The sequence below is a fragment of the Lynx canadensis genome, chromosome F2 (genome assembly GCF_007474595.2).
Source record: "Lynx canadensis isolate LIC74 chromosome F2, mLynCan4.pri.v2, whole genome shotgun sequence".
In the NCBI taxonomy this organism is placed as follows: Eukaryota; Metazoa; Chordata; class Mammalia; order Carnivora; family Felidae; genus Lynx; species Lynx canadensis.
In genome coordinates this window covers 54,395,574-54,415,504 of record NC_044320.2, presented here as the reverse complement: position 1 = coordinate 54,415,504, position 19,931 = coordinate 54,395,574, and the positions used below count along the sequence as shown (strand labels likewise).

At 41.1% G+C, this 19,931-nt stretch overlaps 2 pseudogenes; both read left to right on the top strand.

Moving 5' to 3' along the window:
- The first annotated feature begins 3,717 nt into the window (after nucleotides 1–3,717).
- On the top strand, nucleotides 3,718–4,942 carry LOC115506187 (annotated as a pseudogene).
- Nucleotides 4,943–12,628: 7,686 nt separating this feature from the next.
- On the top strand, nucleotides 12,629–12,915 carry LOC115506188 (annotated as a pseudogene).
- Nucleotides 12,916–19,931: the final 7,016 nt, after the last annotated feature.

Sequence of the window (19,931 nt, the reverse complement as noted above, 5' to 3'; positions counted from 1 at the left end):
TTTTATCAAAAAATGTTATCAGAAAAAAAATTTGAGTTAAATTAGCCCTGCATGACAGAATGTTATATATCTGAGCTGGAATCACCTTTAAAGGCAACTCATAATTCTTAGATAATGGAGTAGTTTCTTCTCCAAGAAGCTAGTAGTTTCTTTCTCTCATACAGGAAGATGTTTTTGAAGTGAAGGACAATGCTGATATTGATGATAATTAACAACATGGAGCTCTTTGCATGTGCTAATAAGCATCATGCATAGACCATTGCATTTACTCTGTACAACACCATGAGTAGGTAGAAGAATACGATTTGACAGATAAAGAAACTGATACTCCAAAAGGCAGAGCAACTTTTACAGGGTGCACAGCTATGTAAGTGCAGAGATGGGACTGTTACTGATGTTGACAACAGAGCACACCTCTTAACCACTATGCTTTCTTACAACCCCAATTAATTTAGGTAAGTATTAATATTCTTGGCATAATAATTTTCTGGCTACAATTTGTCAATATTACAATTAATGAAATATATTAGCTTGTATATTTTTTAAGATGTGTACAGAATAAGCATCTATATCTCTAAACCAGATACATTTGGGGGGATTATGACTCTCACTGGGCTACCTCTACTCTCGTCTCTCTCCTCACACTCAGTCTATCCCAAGCAGACTTTGTGCTGACCCTCAAGGGTGCTCCTCATTCTGCGTCCCCGTGGCAGCAAAGGCAATGTCTCTACTAGAGAAAGAGAAGAAAGATTGTTGGATAGATCTGGTACATTTCACAGTGGGGACTGGCATGACCTGCCAGCGATTTGGATGTGGATGTTCTGGAAAGGAAGGAATAAAGGCTATCTCCAGGTTCTTGGCCAAAAGTCCTAAGTGGGCCATTTTATGAAAAGGGAAGCTTGGGTAAAGAGCAGGCTTAGGCTCCAAAAACTTTTTTTTGAACATGTTAAGTTTGAGGTGTTTATGAAACACTGAAGTGGAAGAGTCAAGGAGGCAATTGGTTTGGGGTGTGGAATCAAAAGACAGGACTGGGTCAGAAATTAAGAGTGGGGATGTGTATTCATAGAGATAGCACATGTAAACACCTCCAGCAGTCTTCTCCTGACTTCCAGTCTGGGTTGGAACCTCCCTGTGTCCAGCATTGCACTCTGAACTTCCCCCTCTACTGTGAGGATGATTTCCTCCTTTACTGACACCATCCCACAGCCAGAAAGTGTCCCCCATTCAACAGTGAGCTAGTTTCATGGGGCCAGTGACTGGTCTCCCAATCTGGTTCGGTGAATGCTATTCACCCAAAAAGAAAGTGGGTATCCAACATTAGCCCACACTCAAGGCAAGAAAAATAAGCTACACCCCTTGAAGGGAGGAGTTTTAAAGAATCTGTGGACGTGTCTTTAAAACCACCGCACTTGACAAAACATTCTTATGCTTTCGTTGGTTTTGAGTTTACACAAGCAATCTCTGAGTGAGTTGAACACTGAAATTTCACTCTCAATTTTTGAGATGACTAGTTATGAACCAAATTCTTAACTCTTCTCAAATTTGACCGCAGGGTTATCTTTGCTTTGAGACCAAACTTGGAATTACAAAAAACTTTATGACTTACAGAATTGTTCTTACTTCTAAACAAGTATACATGAAAGAATACTCAAGATTGATTAATTTCATTATTAGTTTACATTGATAATCAGAATAATACTACCTTTCTGCCACCAGACTTCTAGGAGAAGACAAAAAAGATTAAAAAAAAAAAAAAAAGAATGCTTGCCAACTTTGCAAATGCTGAGTTTTAATTGCTAATTTACTTTTGTTAATTTACAATGGGCAGTAAAATGGTTAAGTGCTGTTCTTATCAATATCTGCTCTTTCAAGAAAGTTTGCTGAGAAGTGGAAATACTATCGCTAGTCATGAGGTTTTTGTTTGCTCAAGGATTAGTAAGGCAAAGAGAGCCAAAGGCCAGCTCTAGAATCTGTGTGATGTTATATGTTATCCTAATATATCATTAAATGAAGGCTCTGCTAAATCTTTTAAAAAGAAGTTGGTACAAGTCTCTTATTATTTTTTTTAATTTTCTTAATGTTTATTTATTTTTTTTTTCAACGTTTATTTATTTTTGGGACAGAGAGAGACAGAGCATGAACGGGGGAGGGGCAGAGAGAGAGGGAGACACAGAATCGGAAGCAGGCTCCAGGCTCTGGGCCATCATCAGCCCAGAGCCCGACGCGGGGCTCGAACTCACGGACCGCGAGATCGTGACCTGGCTGAAGTCGGACCCTCAGCCGACTGCGCCACCCAGGCGCCCCCTTAATGTTTATTTTTGAGAGAGAGACAGAGTACTAGTGGGGGAGGGACAGAGAGAGAAGAAGACACAGAATGCAGAGCAGGCTCCAGGCTCTGAGCTTTCAATACAGAGCTGGACATGGAGCTCAAACCCATGAACCGTGAGATCACGACCTGAATCGAAGTCGGATGCTGAACCTACTGAGCCACCCAGGGGCCCCTAGAAGTCCCTTATTTAACTTCGTTCTTAAGAAACTATTTTACAATGTCATAAAATCATTTTTTTAAATATTTTTATCAAGTCATTTTTGCCAAAGTACCAATGGAAATACAAGATCATCATTTACATGCTATAAATCAGGTGTTAACTTCCTGTTTTCTTCTGAAAAGAATCATTAAATTTTTTTGCACTCCATTTTCTCTGCCATCATTGAATTTTCCTATATTCAACTACTATTAGTATTTCCTGCTATTTCAGACCTGACCTGAGCTTTTCTCTTCACTAGGTAAAGTGCCAGATTACAGAATACTGTCATGTAGATATATTTTCACTGGTTTAAAAAATGTACTCTGTGAGAGCAGCAAAAAAGAGTAATTCCAGACCCTCATCTGCTTTTGTGTTGAGGGTCCCTGGACCTCTTCCCATTAGATGAGCATTTGCTTCCTGCTGGAATACCTAAAGAGGTGGGAAGTTGGTGCCTCACATGGCAGCCAGTTCCATTTTGGGACACCCATAATAATTTTATATAGAACATTTATTTTTAAATAGACCGATCTACATCCCCCATTATTATTATTATTATTATTATTATTATTTTGAAGGGGACAGAAGGGCAGAGAGCGAGGGAGAGAGAGAGAATCCCAAGCAGGCTCTGCACCGTCAGTGGGGCTCAAACCCACAAACCATGAGATCACAACCTGAGCCGAAATCGAGAGTTGGATGCTCAACCAATTGAGCCATTCTTCTGAGTAGCTGATTCTAACTGATTTCTCAGGCTGTGCTGCATGATCTCATTCCTCTTCTCTGACTCAGGTACTTCAACCACTCCACTCTTTTTCTTGTAGAACAGTGTTCTTCCAGCAGTTTCTCATGTGTTAGATTTCCTCAATCCTCTCAACCCAGCAACCTGCATCCTTCAGGCCCGCTCTTTTTCAGTAATGGACTGTCAGGAATCTGTTCCCAGCTCAGAGTTTGGTCACACACAGCCAGATCTTTCCCTAGCCAGACTACGCATAGGTCCAACCCCACGGAATGATACTGCCCTTATCTACACACACTGGGTGGGAGGGAGGCACTAACAGCACAGGACCCAAGGCTTGTTGTGTGGAGGGAATCGTGTGAAGCATTTAGCCCAGAAGCTGATATATAGTAAGCATTTAGTAAATATTAGCCATGTATGTAATTTAAACATCGAATCCTGCTCTATTGTCAGCGTCTGGTGGTGGAATGTCTCACAGGAACTTCTCTGCTCCCAGGCATGGGTCCTTGGGCTTCCTGCCTTGGAAATGTAGCAGCCAGAACCACTGGGAAGGTGAAGAGCTTCCCCAAGGATGACTCTTCCAAGCCTGGCCACCTCCCTGCCTTCCTGGGATACAAGGCTGTCATGGCTCACATAGTATGAGAGGTCCACAGGCCAAGATCCAAGGTGAACAAAGAAGGATGTTGTGGAGGCTGTGGCCATTGTGGAGATGCCACCCATGGCGGTTGTGGGCAACATGGACTGTGTGGAGACCCCTGGAGGCCTCTGTGCCTTTAAGACCATCATTGCCATGAGCACATCAGTGATGAATGCAAAAGGTGCTTCTATAAGAACTGGCCTAAGTCTAAGAAAAAGGCCTTCACCAAGTACTGAAAGAAGTGGCAGGAAGATGATGGCAAGAAGCAGCTAGAGAAGGACGTCAACAGCAGGAAGAAGTACTGCCAAGGTGATCTGTGTCATCGCCCACACTCAGATGCACCTGCTTCCTCTACACCAGAAGGCCCGCCTTACGGAGATCCAGGTGAATGGAGGCACTGTGGCCAAGAAGGTGGCCTGGGCCCATGAGACGCTACAGCAGCAGATGCCTGTGAACCAAGTGTTTGGGCAGGATAAGATGATTGATGTCATTGGTAACACAAAGGGCAAAGGCTACAAAGAGGTCACCAGCCACTGGCATACCAATGAGCTACCCTGCAAAACCCACGGGAGGCTGTGTAAGGTTGCCCATATTGGGGCATGGCATCCGACTCAAATGGCCTTCTCTGTGGCTCGGGCTGGGCAGATAGGTTACCATCACCGCACTGAGATCAACAAGAAGATCTACAAGATTGGCCAGGGCTACCTCACGTAGGATGGCAAGCTCATCAAGAAAAATGCTTCCACCAACTATGATCTGTCTGACAAGAGCATCAACCCTCTGGGTGGCTCTGTCCACTACAGTGAAGTGACCAATGATGTCATCACGCTGAAAGGCTGTGCAGTAGGAACCAAGAAGCCAGTGCTTACTGTCCACGAGTCCTTGTTGGTGCAGACTAAATGGCGGACCTTGGAGAAGACTGACTGTAAATTCATTGACACCACCTCCAAGCTTGGTCATGGCTGATTCCAGACGGCGGAGGAAAATACAGCTTTCATAGGACCACTTAAGAAAGACCAAATTACAAAGGAAGAAAGAGCTTAACGTCAGCAGCTGATTGTGCAGCTGGTGGAATCTCAATAAAAATTATTTTCCAGTGGTGGGGAGGCGGGGGATAGAATCCTCTTTTTTATCAACATACTGTGGGAAAGAACTGTCACCTCCTGCATCCTGAATACCAGAATACGCTGAATGTAGCCCAAATCCAGATTCAGCTCCCTCATTGTACATGGCTCACTCATACTGAGATCATCAAAACTCCTGAGTCTTTTATATACATGCTCCTAGCTGACCACATCTTTCTCATCTGCACTCAAACAGTTTGTTTTGCTGTTGTTATTCTTAGTGTGGTTTTCAAAAATTACTTAATTTTAATATGTTAAGCACAACCTATGGAAATCATTTTGGATTCTGTGTACTCACTGTACTTTCCAGCTGAATGGAACTCCTGGAAACTCCAGTTGTTTGCATCCCTGCTTCTGAGACTTTACAGGATACAGTGTATTCTTTGCCAAAAAGAATAGCTTCATTCCTCACAGCTCCTTGCCCGGCTGGCCTGGGAGCAGCTGCAAGTTCCCAGTTAGCTTCAGGCTTTGCATGGTGTTCTAGGCTTCCATGAATCCTCTGGTGGTTCCTCTTCCTTATGCAACCCATGTGTGTTTTCTGGTGGGGCCACTTTTCACATATTGTTTGCTCAGTAAAACTGTGGGTCATGTCAATGCCAATCAACTCTCACCCTCCAGTTTACTGTATCAGTTAGCATGTCCCACCCATCAGGCTCATGGGAGGTGATGGAGTTGCTAGAGAAGATATTTATGAGGTTTATGCAAACCCCCATTCCCTACCTCTAGCATTAAACTTAGACTTCCAAAACACATGCTCACTTTCTCCCTTTTGAGAGGACAAAATACTTACAAGTCAAAATTCTAGTTAATTGGGTTATCTTGGACAAATTTAGGAACTTTTCTGGACACAATAAAATGGGGGGGGGTGGACTGAGATTACCCCAGTTGCCTAAGGAGCAGAGAATTCTGTAATTCATCTTAGTTCTGTTTCCACTGAAAAATTAGTCTCGTGTTAGGGTCTCTCCAATCCTGTGGGATTATAGTATCAGTATTGTCCAGCTTTATTGTTTGTTCGTAGCTTTGAACCAACAATGCAAAGTGATCCATGATGATCATAATTTCCAACACAAGCCCACAGCAAATACCTTGGGTGTCTCAACATTTTCAATTTTCTGGGGTGAAATACTTCCAAAAAATTATTTGCATATAGAAAATTATTGCCTAAATGATATGCAATCTGAGTTCCACACTTAGACATGTATATACTTATTTACTGGAATTCCCCATTGGTTGCCCCATGAGACACCTCACACCTAACATCTTTCCACACAAAATGCCTCCTCTTCCTGAATGGTTTTGGTGAGCAGCACTACCAGAGCATTGGTTGAAGGAGTCAAACCAGATGTCTTCCCTTCCCTTCAGTCCCCCTGCTCATCCTGCCTTTGTCCCTCTACCATTTGGTCATCAAGCACTATTGAAACAAGTTACTCTATATCAGTCAAAACCACCTCCTTTTCCTCTCCTCTGCCACTGCCTGAGTTCATGCCTTTCTCTGTAACCGCCTCCATGCTCACAGTCCTCCTGTCTGTCCTCCACCGTGCTATGCTGCCAATGCAATCAATCAAAACAACAAATCTGGGGGTGCCTGGTGAGCTCAGTTGGTAGAGCATGCAACTCTTGACCTTGAGGTTGTGAGTTTGAGTAACCTTATCCTTTAATTCCAAGCTCATACACTCTTCCTTTGTGAAGCCTTCCTAAGAGACACTCAGTCTCTGTGTCCCACTCCTTCATTAGAGAGTAAGTATCTGCTTCCTCGTCTGACCCCCTCTTTTGTTCACAGTGGAAACTGTGGGGGCCTTTTTTTTGTCTTTGTATTTGTAAGATTAGTACAGGACCTGTAACATAGTAGGGCTCAATAAAAGTCTGTTAAATAAAAGAGAAACCAAACAAGAATGTCTAGTGGACTGACACTAAATAATTAAAATCATTATCTCTGCTGATCACATGATTTGCAAGGCCTATGACAAAGTTCCAGAGGAAGAAGGCATCACTGGTGTCCCTCATTATGTCATCATTTGCATGCCTGCTTCTAGAAAATACTGTAGAATGGCGTTTGACTAGGGTGGCAGTGCTAAGCCTCTATGATTGGGGCATGGTGACCTGCCAAAGATATCCATCCCATCAACCTTCTTGAGCACTTTATGCATTGTCATTAAGAAGAAAAACAAGCTCTTCTCATTGGAGCAGGTCAAAAGTAATCACCTCTCCCTAGTGATAGGTCCCACTAAAATCTGCTTTGGGGGAACTTGGCTGCACATGGATATTCAAAACACACAAAAGCAATGAAATACATAAATAAATATACATATAAATAATCTCAATCTCAGAGAAAATGTACAAGTACAGCATAAGAAACCTTCTTTCCTTTCCCATTTGAGAGTAAGTAAATGGCTGGCATTATGCCCCATTAATCTCCAACACTTCAGCGTGTATTTCCTATCAAGTAAGACATTCTCCTATATAACCACAATATAACCATTAAAATCAGGAAATTAATATTGATACTTTACTATAATACAATTCTCAGGGTCTACTCAAGTTCCATCAGTTATTGCAAGCATGCACTTTGTAAGAAAAAGAGGCAGTCTTAAATTCAGATCTTGCAAAACAGACACCACATTTAGTTATCATATCTCCTTAGTTTTGTTCTATCTGGAACAGTTCTTGGTCTTTCCTTGACTATCCTATCATAAGCATGACCTTTTCAATGTTTACAGGCCATTCATTTTGCATAATGTTCTTCAGTTTGGGTTTGTCTGGTTCATCTTCATGAGTAGGTAGGAATATCACAGAAGTGATGGTGATGTGTTCTCATTTTATCCTATTCAAGTGACATGTGATTTGTATTTGTACCATTACGGTGACATTAACTTCGATCACTTAAGTTCCTATCTGCTTGGCTTCTGCACTGTGAAATTATTTTTTTCCCCTTTGTAATTAATAAATAGTTTGTAAGGGGGTTTTGATATTATGTATCACTCCTCATCAAACTATTAACTTAGTCATTACTTTTTTTTAAAGCTAATTTATTTATTTTGAGAGAGAGACAGAGAGTGCAAGTAGGGGAGGAGCAGAGACAGAGGAGAGAACCCCAAGCCCGCCCTGCACTGTCAGTGTGGAGCCCAATGCAGAGCTTGAATTCACAAACCGAAAGACCATGACCTGAGTCGAAGTTGGAGGCTTAACCAACTGAGCCACCCACACACCCTTAATCACTACTTTTTAAATATATGTTTGAACTCATGGTTTTGTACTTTATTCAATGCATTACAAATTTTTTTTAATGTTTTATTTATTTTTGAGGAGGTGGGGAGAGGGGCAGAGAGAGAGGGAGATGCAGAATCCCAAGCAGGCTCCAGGCTCTGAGCTGTCAGCACAGGGCCCGATGCGGGGCTCGAGATCACGTACCATGAGATCATGACCTGAGCCAAAGTTGGACGTTTAACCAACTGAGCCACCCAGGTGCCCCCATTTTAGTCTGCTACTATTATTATTCGTTTTCTTTCTCAAATTGCCCTAGATTTTTCCAGTAAAAGTCCTTATAAGGTGGTCTCTGTGTCCCCATTATTCTTTGAGCACTTCTTTATTCCAGGCTGTACAAGAAGTTCCAGACTCATCTCGTACTTTCTCTACAGCAGTACTGAGGTCAACCAATTCTCCAAGGACCTCTGAAGAGGGACACTTAGAAACCAAGATGTGAATGCTAGATGCATGCAATGCTATTGGGAGTGCCACTGCTCCCAGACCCTCTCAGGGGACAAAGCTAGGAATATGCATATTTGAATTTGAATATCTCGCTCCCTCTCTTTCTCTTTTGTCTGTCTATTGAAAACCATGAGTTCACACCCCAATCTTCAATTCCAGCCCAACACCATTATCCTTAATATTTTCTTACTTGTCAATCAATGTAATGATTCCTCTATAGCTGACACAACTACCTCCATCCCTGTGGATGCCCTCTTCACCACCCGCATGCCAGACAGCTCCTTCACATGGACACACTCTTCACTTGCTTAGGCTCTGACACCCAACCTGGGCCACCAGGAATCTACTAGTGCACCCACATCATTCACCACCTTGCTCAATCCCACCTACTAGGTTTTGGACCAAATTGAACATGGCTCAATTCCTAGTCTCTAGACTGTGTCTGTGACCTCTTGCTTTCTAGGTATACATCTTAGTATAAACTATGGCTCTAGACTACAGATTTTGTTAGCCTCCTCTCAAGAACATTGGAGCCCTATTCCAGCCTAAGGCTTTAAAAGCTGAAAATCTAATACTTCCCCACTACCTCAGATGGGGGGCCATCCTTATTCTCTGTTACCATATAAGAATCACAGTCCTGGCCTGACCTGCTTAGTAGCAGACCTAGAATGTGTCAGGCCACAGCTTTATCATGCTCACTGCTCTAAGTTTTCTTCTCATTTTTGGCCCACAGACATTTAAATCTTGTCTTGGGCACAGCAATATATCCTTACAGATTTCTCTTTTTATACTTTATGTAACATTGCTATGTATTTGGAATACAGAAAACTAGACAAAATCTGGGAAGAGGTAAGAAATGGGAGAGAGTTTCTATATCTTTCAACAGGATGATAATATAGGTAGAAAGGGTCATAAGTTAAAGTGCCAAAATCCTTTTAAGAAGCAGTATGGAGTTTGACTCCTTTGTTGTAATTTTTATTATTAAGACTATGAGTTCTGTGGGAGAGAGTAAGAGGGGTGCTGCTGAGGGGCTCCCTGGGTCTGGCCCTCAGCTTTGAAGGACTGTGCTCAGAGCTGATGGGCACTCAGAACCTGCACTAATCCAACTTCAATGCCTTTATTTTGATGCTGACTAAGGTAAAGTTTCAGGTATGTATTGCACTGGTCCCTTTTAATGCCCTGGAAGCAACTTCATATTTGCCATTTTATATTTTTTTTCTCAAAAAGAGCCCCCCTAATTCTAAAAATGTTTACAGTTCTGGATCTGTCCCTCACAAATTCTGGATCTGTCCCTGTAAGGAACTTACGGTTAAGTCTCAGTGTAAATTTCCAATGAAGGAAGGTAATTTTCTAGAGAGCATATGAGTTAATGGAGGCTGAATTAATCCTCAGAAGGTTCCTAGGTTGCTTTGAGAGCAAGAGAGATGGGTGACCTTGGGGGTAGTTTATGTCGACCATGTAAATTTCAAAGCTATTCTGACCCACGTATGGAGTGTGTCTATAATTCCTGCGTGATCAGTTTTGTATCTCTTGACTATCTCCTTCCAAAAGAATACTTTATTAACTGTGCCTCAAATCTTACTTTTTCTTTCTTTAGGATTCCATATACACCACCTCTTGCCAGTTCTTAATTAACACATTCTTTTTTTGTTAGTGGGTAAAATAATTGATTAGGTAACAGCTTTCAACTCATCTTCCCTGCTTGCCCCTTGATCAAAATCTGACTGTTCCCTAATGCTTTCAACTTTATATTCACTAATCATCATCTAGGCTGGATTAATTCTATCATCTACTCTACAGATTTGCTGATCCCAGTTTAGTTCTCTGAAGGCCATCTTGTTTCCAGGTTACAGGGTCATCTATTGTCCCCGTGCATTAGGCTTTGAAACTATAAACACAATTTGAAATTAAAAATCGTTAAATAATTTAAAAATTGGGAAAAATCCTATAGAAAGTAGACATGTAAACGGTTTCTCCCTTTATTAAAAGCTTTACTGGGGAAAGCTTCTGGAAGGCCTCAAATATAGAAGAGGCACCTACATTATACTACACAGACAGCAAAAGCAGAATATCCACAGATAGGCAGAAGATACACTTTGCACTTTCTCTGGATGAAACATCAAGCGTTGTGGATTAATTCCATCGCAGGCAACCACTGCTTTAGGTACACGGTGCCCACGGCAGTATACCTAAAGCAGTAACAGAAGACTTCTTTCCAAAGAGCTTAAATCTAACTCAAGAGTAAAACATACAAATGCAACATGATTCTGGTTATTTTCAAATTATCAGTAATTGTTAATAATTATTGGAGATAAGCCAAAGAGGTAAAGCCTGAAAGAAATTAATAACAAAAACAACAATGATGGCTGTCATTTATGAAGTCCAACTAGGAGATACTACCTGTGGTGGTATTCTTAATATCTACATTTTACAGATGAAGAAACTGAGGTTCAGAGAGGTCTGACCAAGATCACATGGCCAATGGAAAAGGAGAATTATCATTCAAATCATTACTCCACATGGGCAAGTCAAGAGTTTGAGAAGAGTTTGAAAAGCAATCCAGGGGAAATGAGGTGAACAAGGCAGCCAAGGACCACCAGGCTGATTTAGTCAGAGGGCAGATCTAAAGTGGAAGACAGGAGGCAGCAGAAGGGTAAGGGAGGGGGTTAGCTGCCAGCTGAGAAGAGAAGGGGGCTGAGAGGTTCTCAAAAATTTAGCCCTTTGGAGTTGATGTGATAAGCATGCAAGAATCAACCAGGGGGAGTGGTCCTCTTCTCATATAGCATTTTGCAGACCTGGCATCTAAAGACCTGGTGGGAAAAAGAACAGTCCTTGCAACCAGTAGTGTCATTAAAAAAGAGTCTACGTTGAAGAATATTTACCCATCATCTAGGATGTGCCTAAATACACAGTAAACAAAGATATCAGCAAAACAGTAACAGTGCAGTGTAAATGCTATAAATGCAAGAAACAGGGTGACAATAGGGTAACTGGGGTAGGGGAACCAACTTTAGATAGAGAGATATTGGTCAATGTACCCTGTAACCACTCCCTATTCACGCAAATAGGAAACATGAATGAATCTCAGTGACTTTTTCAGAAATACATAAAAAGTGAAATATACATATGAAATGTACCTCATATATATGTGTGTATATATTAATTAAATATACACATATTTAATTACATGAAACTACAAAGGTGTTGCATATTTTTATAAGAAGTGTTCCTTATTGTAAAACTAGCTATAAGGAATGTGCCCTTGAAAACCATCAAAAAGAATATAAACTGAATTCAAAGTCTATGATTTCATAGGGAAGTTTCCAATTAGAAGGAAATATTTGGAACACATTTTGAAAGACTTAGAGAATAGTGGCATTATAAGGCAACGTTTCCATTTCAAAGTACAAACAGAGTTTGAAATCTGCTGGCTTCACTAGAACATTTTTTTTAATGTTTATTTATTTTGAGAGAGAGAGTGAGAGCAGGGGAGGGGAGGGGCAGAGAGAATCCCAAGCATGGTCCAGGCTGTTAGCAAGGAGCCCAACGGCAGGGCTTGATCTTACAACCGTGAGATCATGACCTGAGCAGAAATCAAGACTCAAAGGCTGAGCGGACTGAGCCACCCAGGTGCCCCTTCACTAGAATATTTGTTAGTGAAAGTTGTGCTGTTAAAGAATAATCCCAGAGGTATCTGAAATTCCTACAAACTCCAGGAAATGCAAGTGCCCTTGGAGCATGCAACCTAAAAGGAGTTGGTTTCCTAAAAGCAAAACACCCTCAGATGTATCCCAGGTGTCCCACACTCAGAGAGAAAAACATGAAAGGTCACAGATGTGAAAATTACAAATGAATCAACAAGATCCACTCAGTCTTGATAGCAGGCACCCCCGACTCCAAGATGGCATCATCTGTACCCGGGAAGGAGAAGAAGCCCATGGATGTCAAACTAGGAGGGCTGCCGAGCTGGATAATGATGTGGGATTTCACCCCAAAGGTGCTGCTGGAGCATTTCAAAGAGGTTACTACATCAAGTATGTCAATCTGAAGAAAGGGGTATCGCTGGGATTTCTATGGTGCTGGCAGCTTATGTGCTTTTCAACTACTGTTGTTGCTACAAGGAACTCAAACAGGAGTGGCTAGGCAAGCACCACTGAAGAGGGCCCAGCATGGAGGCACATTCTGCATTGCTGACCATGATCTTTGCCTGGCACTCTTGAATCCTTACATATTCTAATTTAGAGTTAATACCTACTAAAAGATGACTTGTACATGGAAAAAAATCCACTCAATCTTTCTTTCATTAAAATAATACTAACTACAACAAAAGAAAAGAATTATGGAGCAGAGGTGGCTATACCACAGGGCTACAGGAGTTTAAGCTTTGGGATCTCCTACCCCCCTGCCCCTGCCCCCCAATTTGCAAGACCCCCTTCCAAGATCCTATAAGGGATCTAGCAATGTATTTCTCAAGATGATACGTTTTTGAAAATTTAGAGAAAATTTTTAATTCGATTTCTTTTTTTTAATGTTTTATTTATTTTTTTAATGTTTTAATGTTTATTTTTGAGAGAGAGAGACACAGGGTGCAAGTGGGGGAGGGACAGAGAGATGGAGACGCAGAATCCAAAGCAGGCTCCAGGCTCTGAGCTGTCAGCACCGGAGCCTGATGTGGGGCTCAAACTCACAAACAGCGAGATCATGACTTGAGCCAAAGTCGGATGCTTAACCAACTGAGTCACCCAGGCACCCCTCAATTCTATTTCTTACCCTATATTGTATAAACTTTAGGCTCTAGACCCTGGATCCTGCTGACAGAATGCCTGCCTTGTACTACACACTACATTCAATGCTGGAGATACAAAGATGAACAAGGCACATCCTTCCTAGGGAGAAGCTTGGTGTAAAACAGAAACAAGAAAAATAATTGCAGTGGGACACCTGCTTGGTTGTGGACTGTACAATGGGAACAGAAGCCCAAGGAATGCTCTTCTGTTGTTGTTATTAGCCTATTCATTAAAAATTTAAGCTTGGATTTCTTTTTTTAAGTGGTGAATGTCCATTCATATGACACTTAAAGTAACACAGGAACTTGGGACAGTCAGGAGAACCGAAAGCACCAAAAGTATTCAGGTAATCCATACGGTTCATATATAAGAACATACATAAGGAGATAAGAATGGAAAAAGAAGGGCAAGAGTGTGGGGCTTGGAGTTCCAGGTAAGGGACTCTTGCCTCTGTTCCAGATGGGCTTTCAGCAGAATATTACTATAAATAAGCACTGCTTTAGAATGGCAGTTGTGTTGGGGTGCCTGGTGGCTCAGTCGGTTGGGCGGCTGACTTCGGCTCAGGTCATGATCTTGGCGGTCTGTGGGTTTGGGACCCATGTCGGGCTCTGTGCTGGCAGCTCAGAGCCTGGAGCCTGCTTCTGATTCTGTGTTTCCCTCTCTCTCTGCTCCTCCCCTGCTTGCGCTCTCTCTCTCTCTCTCTCTCTCTCTCTCTCTCTCTCTCTCTCTCAAATAATAAACATTAAAAAAAAAAATTTAGAATGGCAGTTGTGCATGGAGCTGAGCTGGTTGAATGGAGACGTGCTGGCAGAGCAGTTAAGAAAGTCTGGTCCAGGTAGTAGCAGCAGAATGAAAAGTAAGGGATGGGCTTAATAGACACAGGAGAAGAATCAGAACTTCAAACCTGATTTGGATGTGATGGCGGGAGGCCTAAGAAGGAGCCTCACATTACTCCGAGGCTTGGTGGACAATTAATAAGGTAAAAATTAATGACAACTCAAGAGGAAGACTGTCTGATTTGGGGAGGAAGATGGTAAGTTTGAGCTCAGCTTCATTACTTCTGAGATACTAGTAGGTCAACAAAGTGAAAATGTCACATTCTTTGCTACTCAGTGTGGTCTGTTGGGCAGCATCATTGGGACCCCCTATGAACTTATTAAATATGCAGTGCTTAAGCCACAGTCCTGCTGAATCTAATCGGTATTGTAAATCTGCACATGTAAAGCCCTGGGATCTGTCTTGGGTCCAAACTGCTCAGGACATCACCAAACTTCCTCTATTCTGGGGGTTAAAATGTCCAGGATTTAGGACCTGTTCTATAGATGTGATTGGTACAAAGGAACCGCAGAAAAAAATAGATTTTTAAAGTTGTGTGGGACCCTTTAAAAACTTCTGCCTATGCAGTGTACCAAAGCCAAACAAACACCTGCGGACCATGTGTACAGCTGTCACGGCCAGCTGACTCATCTACCCATCTGCCTGTTGCATCACACATTTTCCTCTGTAATTAAGGGCAGTGATAGTAACATCAAAGAGAAAATAACTTACAGGGATTGTAATGAACTTGTCAAATTGTAAGAATTTGGGTATAGACAATAAGTGAGAATTTGAGTATAATGCCATAATTATAAAATCAGTATCTTATACTCTTCAAAACTCTCCATGTTTATAAATACTGATTTTTCCTTGTTAATCACATAAGTCAATTCTTCAAGTTCACCCTAAGACAGATATCTGTGTGTAAGAAATCACCTCCCAAACTCACCAGAAAAAGCAAACATAACTATGACATTTTCTAATATCCAGTTTTTGCAAATGCACAAAAAAATCCTTTCCTTTTCTTTTTCACTTCTGCTGTCTGAAGAGTATTTATACAATAGTGCAATGCTATCTTTTAAACTTGGAATATGATTTGGCATGCCAGTTGAATGTGTTGGGAATGGGTTTTTAAGGAAAGTTCACTCTAAGTAAAATAATGTGTATAACAGCATGTGTAACCAGTAAAGACCATATCACAATATGCTACTATATTGCAATTAGATATACTCAGACTAGTGACCTAATCACTCAATTATTCTGAACACCAACCAGGTGCCAGGAATTTGGCTAGACATTTTACACATATGAACTCTTTATAAGCACCTTAAGATCTCAATTGCACAGAGTTCTTGGATGTTCATATTTTCCTGAAATCTTCAACAAAAGGAAAAAAATTAAAGGTGACCCTCATTTGGAGAATATGCAAAGGCAATATGTTTACCAATGGTATGAATTTTATTTTTATTATTATTTTTTTAATTTTAGAGAGAGAGTGAGTGAGCAGGGAAGAGGGGCAGAAGAAGGGAGTGAAAGAATCTCAAGCAGGCTCCATGCTCAGCTCAAAGCCCGAAGTGGGGCTTGATCCCACAATCCTGGGGTCATGACCTGCGCTGAAATCAAGACTCAGATACTCAACTGACTAAGCCACCCAGGCACCCCATGCCAACTGTGTGAATTTTAAAAGAGGGTGTAAATGAAATGTCACTGTTTCATGGGCATAGACTGCTTCAATCAGCACCAGAACTATTAGGACAAACCATATATGACATTGCTGCCCAATGTCAAACTGGCATTTAGCAACCAACTGTTGGCCAAATAGAATTTCATATGGTTCAGCTTATACTGTAATTAGGTAATTTCTCTTGGGCCAACTCATGCTGTAAGTAGACAACAAAATCAAAAGTGAAGCCCAGAGTGAACATCTAAGATTATTTTCTTTCCTGTGGTTGATTTTCAAAGTACAGTCATCTCTCTAATGCTATTGCTACACAGACTCTTAGTGTCAACTCTGAAACCTGACTGCCAAGAGAGAACCTAAATTTCATGACGAACCACGGGTCAGAATGCCCTTGTCTGATCATTGCTCCAATCATCAGAGAAAAGTTGACAGATAGTGTGATAGGGTGGATGTCAACCCCACAGAAAAAACATTTTTTGTTTGTTTCTTTGACTGAAAAGGTACATGTGATTTTTCAGCTTCTTTGAACTAAAAATCTAAAAACTTAGAAGGCAGGGGAGTCTGGGTGGCTCAGTCGGTTAAGTATCCCACTCCACCTCAGGTCATGATCTCATGGTTCATGGGTCTGAGCCCCATATCAGGTTCTCTGCTATCAATCAGTACAGAGCCGGATTTGGATCCTCTGTCTCTCTCTCTCTCACTCTCTCTCTCTCTCTCTCTCTGTGCCGTCCTCCGTTCATGCTCTCTCTCTCAAAAATAAATAAATACTAAAAAAATAATAATAGGGGCACCTGGGTGGCTCAGTCAGTTGAGTGTCTGACTTGGGCTCAGGTCATGATCTTAGGGTTCCTTGAGCTGGAGCCCTACATTGGGCTCGCTGCTGTCAGCGCAGAGCCAGCTTTGGATCCTCTGTCCCACTCCCTCTGTCCCTCCCCCACTCATGCTCTCTCTCTCAAAAATGAATAAGCATTAAAAAATAACTTAAAAAACCCTAAAATGCAAAGACCTAAGGGTAAATGGTATCTCCTTGTCTAAAATCTGTTGCCAAAAAAGCTGACCTGACACAAATAAGAAGCTAACTATGTTTATTTTCAAGATATCTTATTTCATGAAATCAAATATTGAATGCATGGCCAATTCATGCCTGTGAGTGTAGGGCTAATTTTGTATCGTGGCAGGATAATGGGATGAATACATTCTCCAACAGTTACAGGGGGGGAGAATATTGTTTTCTGGGAGGGTTTTTTTTTTTTTTTAGGAGATACTATATATATCACATTTTAAATTGTATAAAACCTTAAATGGTCAGACAAGGGTCAGCAGAGTGAGTGTAATTAACTCATTAATTACAAAATCCTCCAAATGTATTATTTCCAAGTTAAAAAAAAAAGAAAAACAGGACAGGAAATCAAAAATGGATGACACTGAGGGTGGGGTGGGGGAATGGGCAAAATGGGTAAAAGGGAATGAGAGATACAAGCTTCCAGTTATGGAATGAGGAAGTCACCAGGATAAAAGGCACAGCCTAGGGCATATAGTCAATGGTATTGTAATAGTGTTGTATGGTGACAGATGGTAGCTACACTTACGGAGAGCAAAGCATGTTGAATCACTATGTTGTACGCCTGAAACTAATGTAATATTGTGTGTCAACTATATTTAAAAAAATAAGTGACAGAGATTAGTGGTTATGTTAGTACGAGATATAGAAAATAGCATAGTACTAGACAAAATAAACATTCAACAAGTTTAACAAACTATTACTATTACTACAATTGTTATTATTGAATGTGCAGAATTGTCTTTGAAATAATAGCTCATTTTATTTTATTTTTATGTATGTTCATAAGGTGTTAGTTTGGTTTCAGATTTCATCAGTCAGGTCAAGAGAGTAAAGATGCTTTTTTCTGTAAGAAATTATAAAATTAATTATGCATGCAACACATTATCTTATAACTTATATGTTGCAATAGTCAATTCTCATAGCAGAATCTGTACAAAACTGGAATCTGAAAACCTGGATTTGAGTGTGGGCTCTGTACCTAGTGCTAACCAAGGAAAAGTTGCTTGAAGTCTGTGAGCCTTAATTTCCTTATCCACAAAACAATGCCGGCCTATAGCAGCAATAATAGCTAACTTTCAGAGTATGATGTTTCTTCATTGCCAGGGCTTTTCTAAGAACTTTACACACATTAACTCGGTTACTAATATTTCATCTAACATCTAGCATTTACTTAGCAAAAAAGGGGGATCGTGCTGGTCAGTCTCCATTGTCCTCCAACACCTGCCTTGCCCTGCCCTACCAGGAAGCTGACTCCCGCAGATCAGACACTGGGGCTCCAGCCACCAGACTTTCAGTTCAGACAGGGGGTGGCACCAGGAAGTCCCCAGAAGCTGGGAGGAGAGAGATGCTGGGGTATTTCTTCTCCGCTTCCTTCTTGATTTAGCAACCCTATTCTAATTTATGTATGTTGTGGTGTATGGCAGGGGCGGGGGATGGGGGGCTGTTCCCCAAGACTAAATTTCCTGCCTGACAGCCTCTTTTCCATGGTTCCTCTTCTCCCTAGGTTCAGTAAACACCATTTTCTTCTTCAGCCTCTTAGCCCCCTTGGTAACAACTTTCTATGGTTGCCAGTCTTCTGGTACCCCAACATCCCTCTTTTGTTTCCTTAACTCCCTTCCCACATCACCCTAAGGAGTTGTTTCATTAACATGTCTTGATTTGAAACCTTTAAGTGGAATGCTCTTTCTTGCTGGGACCCAGACTCTTACGGGGCTTTACTATTTCAGCATTTTAGTCAACTACATTACTTAGTATGAGAGTATGTTAAACAGAGCTTTGTTTTATTTCATTTTGTTTTTAATGAATTGGTATGTTAGGAAATACGATCTTGCATTTCAGTTGTTTTAAAAAACTAAAAGATTTGTTTCTAATCTGAACTAGTTCACTTTTTTTTTTTTTTTTTAACAATCTCTTTCATTTGGTTCACACTTGAAGGAAAGGGTATTTGGGATTTAATTTAGTTCTGGAGTTCAACACATTAGCCTGCTATATTCCAGTTAATGGTTCATGGTTTGGTATGGTTCAGGTTCAAGCATAAAACCTCGAAATACTGGAAAAGGCAAGTTGGCAAGTTGAAGTATGGTTTCTCTGAGTGGGGCTAATGCACACACTACAAATATGAGGCTACATTCCTACAATGATAGAAACTCAAGGTCATCCTAGTAATAAAACAAAGTTAGTGATTCTCACTTAAATGAATGGTTCATCGGCCCCTGGATTTCCCTGTGTATATAGTTGAGCTTCCTAAACAAAATTATGACAGTGTGTTCATGTTTTCTAAGTGCTATTATATCTCATCTGTTTCTTTCTCAATGAATTCCCTTCTCAATTAGATCAGTATTTCTCAAAGTATGGGCCCCAGACCACCACCTGGAATTTGCTAGAAATGCAAATTTTTGATCCGCACCCCAGATCTACTATATTAGAAAATCTAGGGGTGGGCCCAGCAATCTGTGTCCTAATAAGCTCCCCCGGTTGATTCTAGTACCCAATGAAGCTTGAGAAATACTGAATTAGATCATACGTTTCTTGAAGTCAAATCCTATCTAGTATTTCTATGTTAGAATTGGGCTCTACTCAAAATCATGTTGATATTATCAGTTTCATGTGTGTGTGACAAGATAAAAGGGGCAGCTGATGGACTGCCCAAAGACCTAAATGACAGAGCCAGCATTTGAACTTGGGCAATCTAACTCCAGAGCTTAGCTTACTGAGCACAACTACGCTAGAATCCCTCCCTAATGGCCACACAAGAGGTGAGACATGAAGCACTAGGACACTTTGAGCAAAATTTGAGGAACAATATTCATGTAAATTTTTTAACTCTCAAATATCCTTAATATGAAAATGTGATACG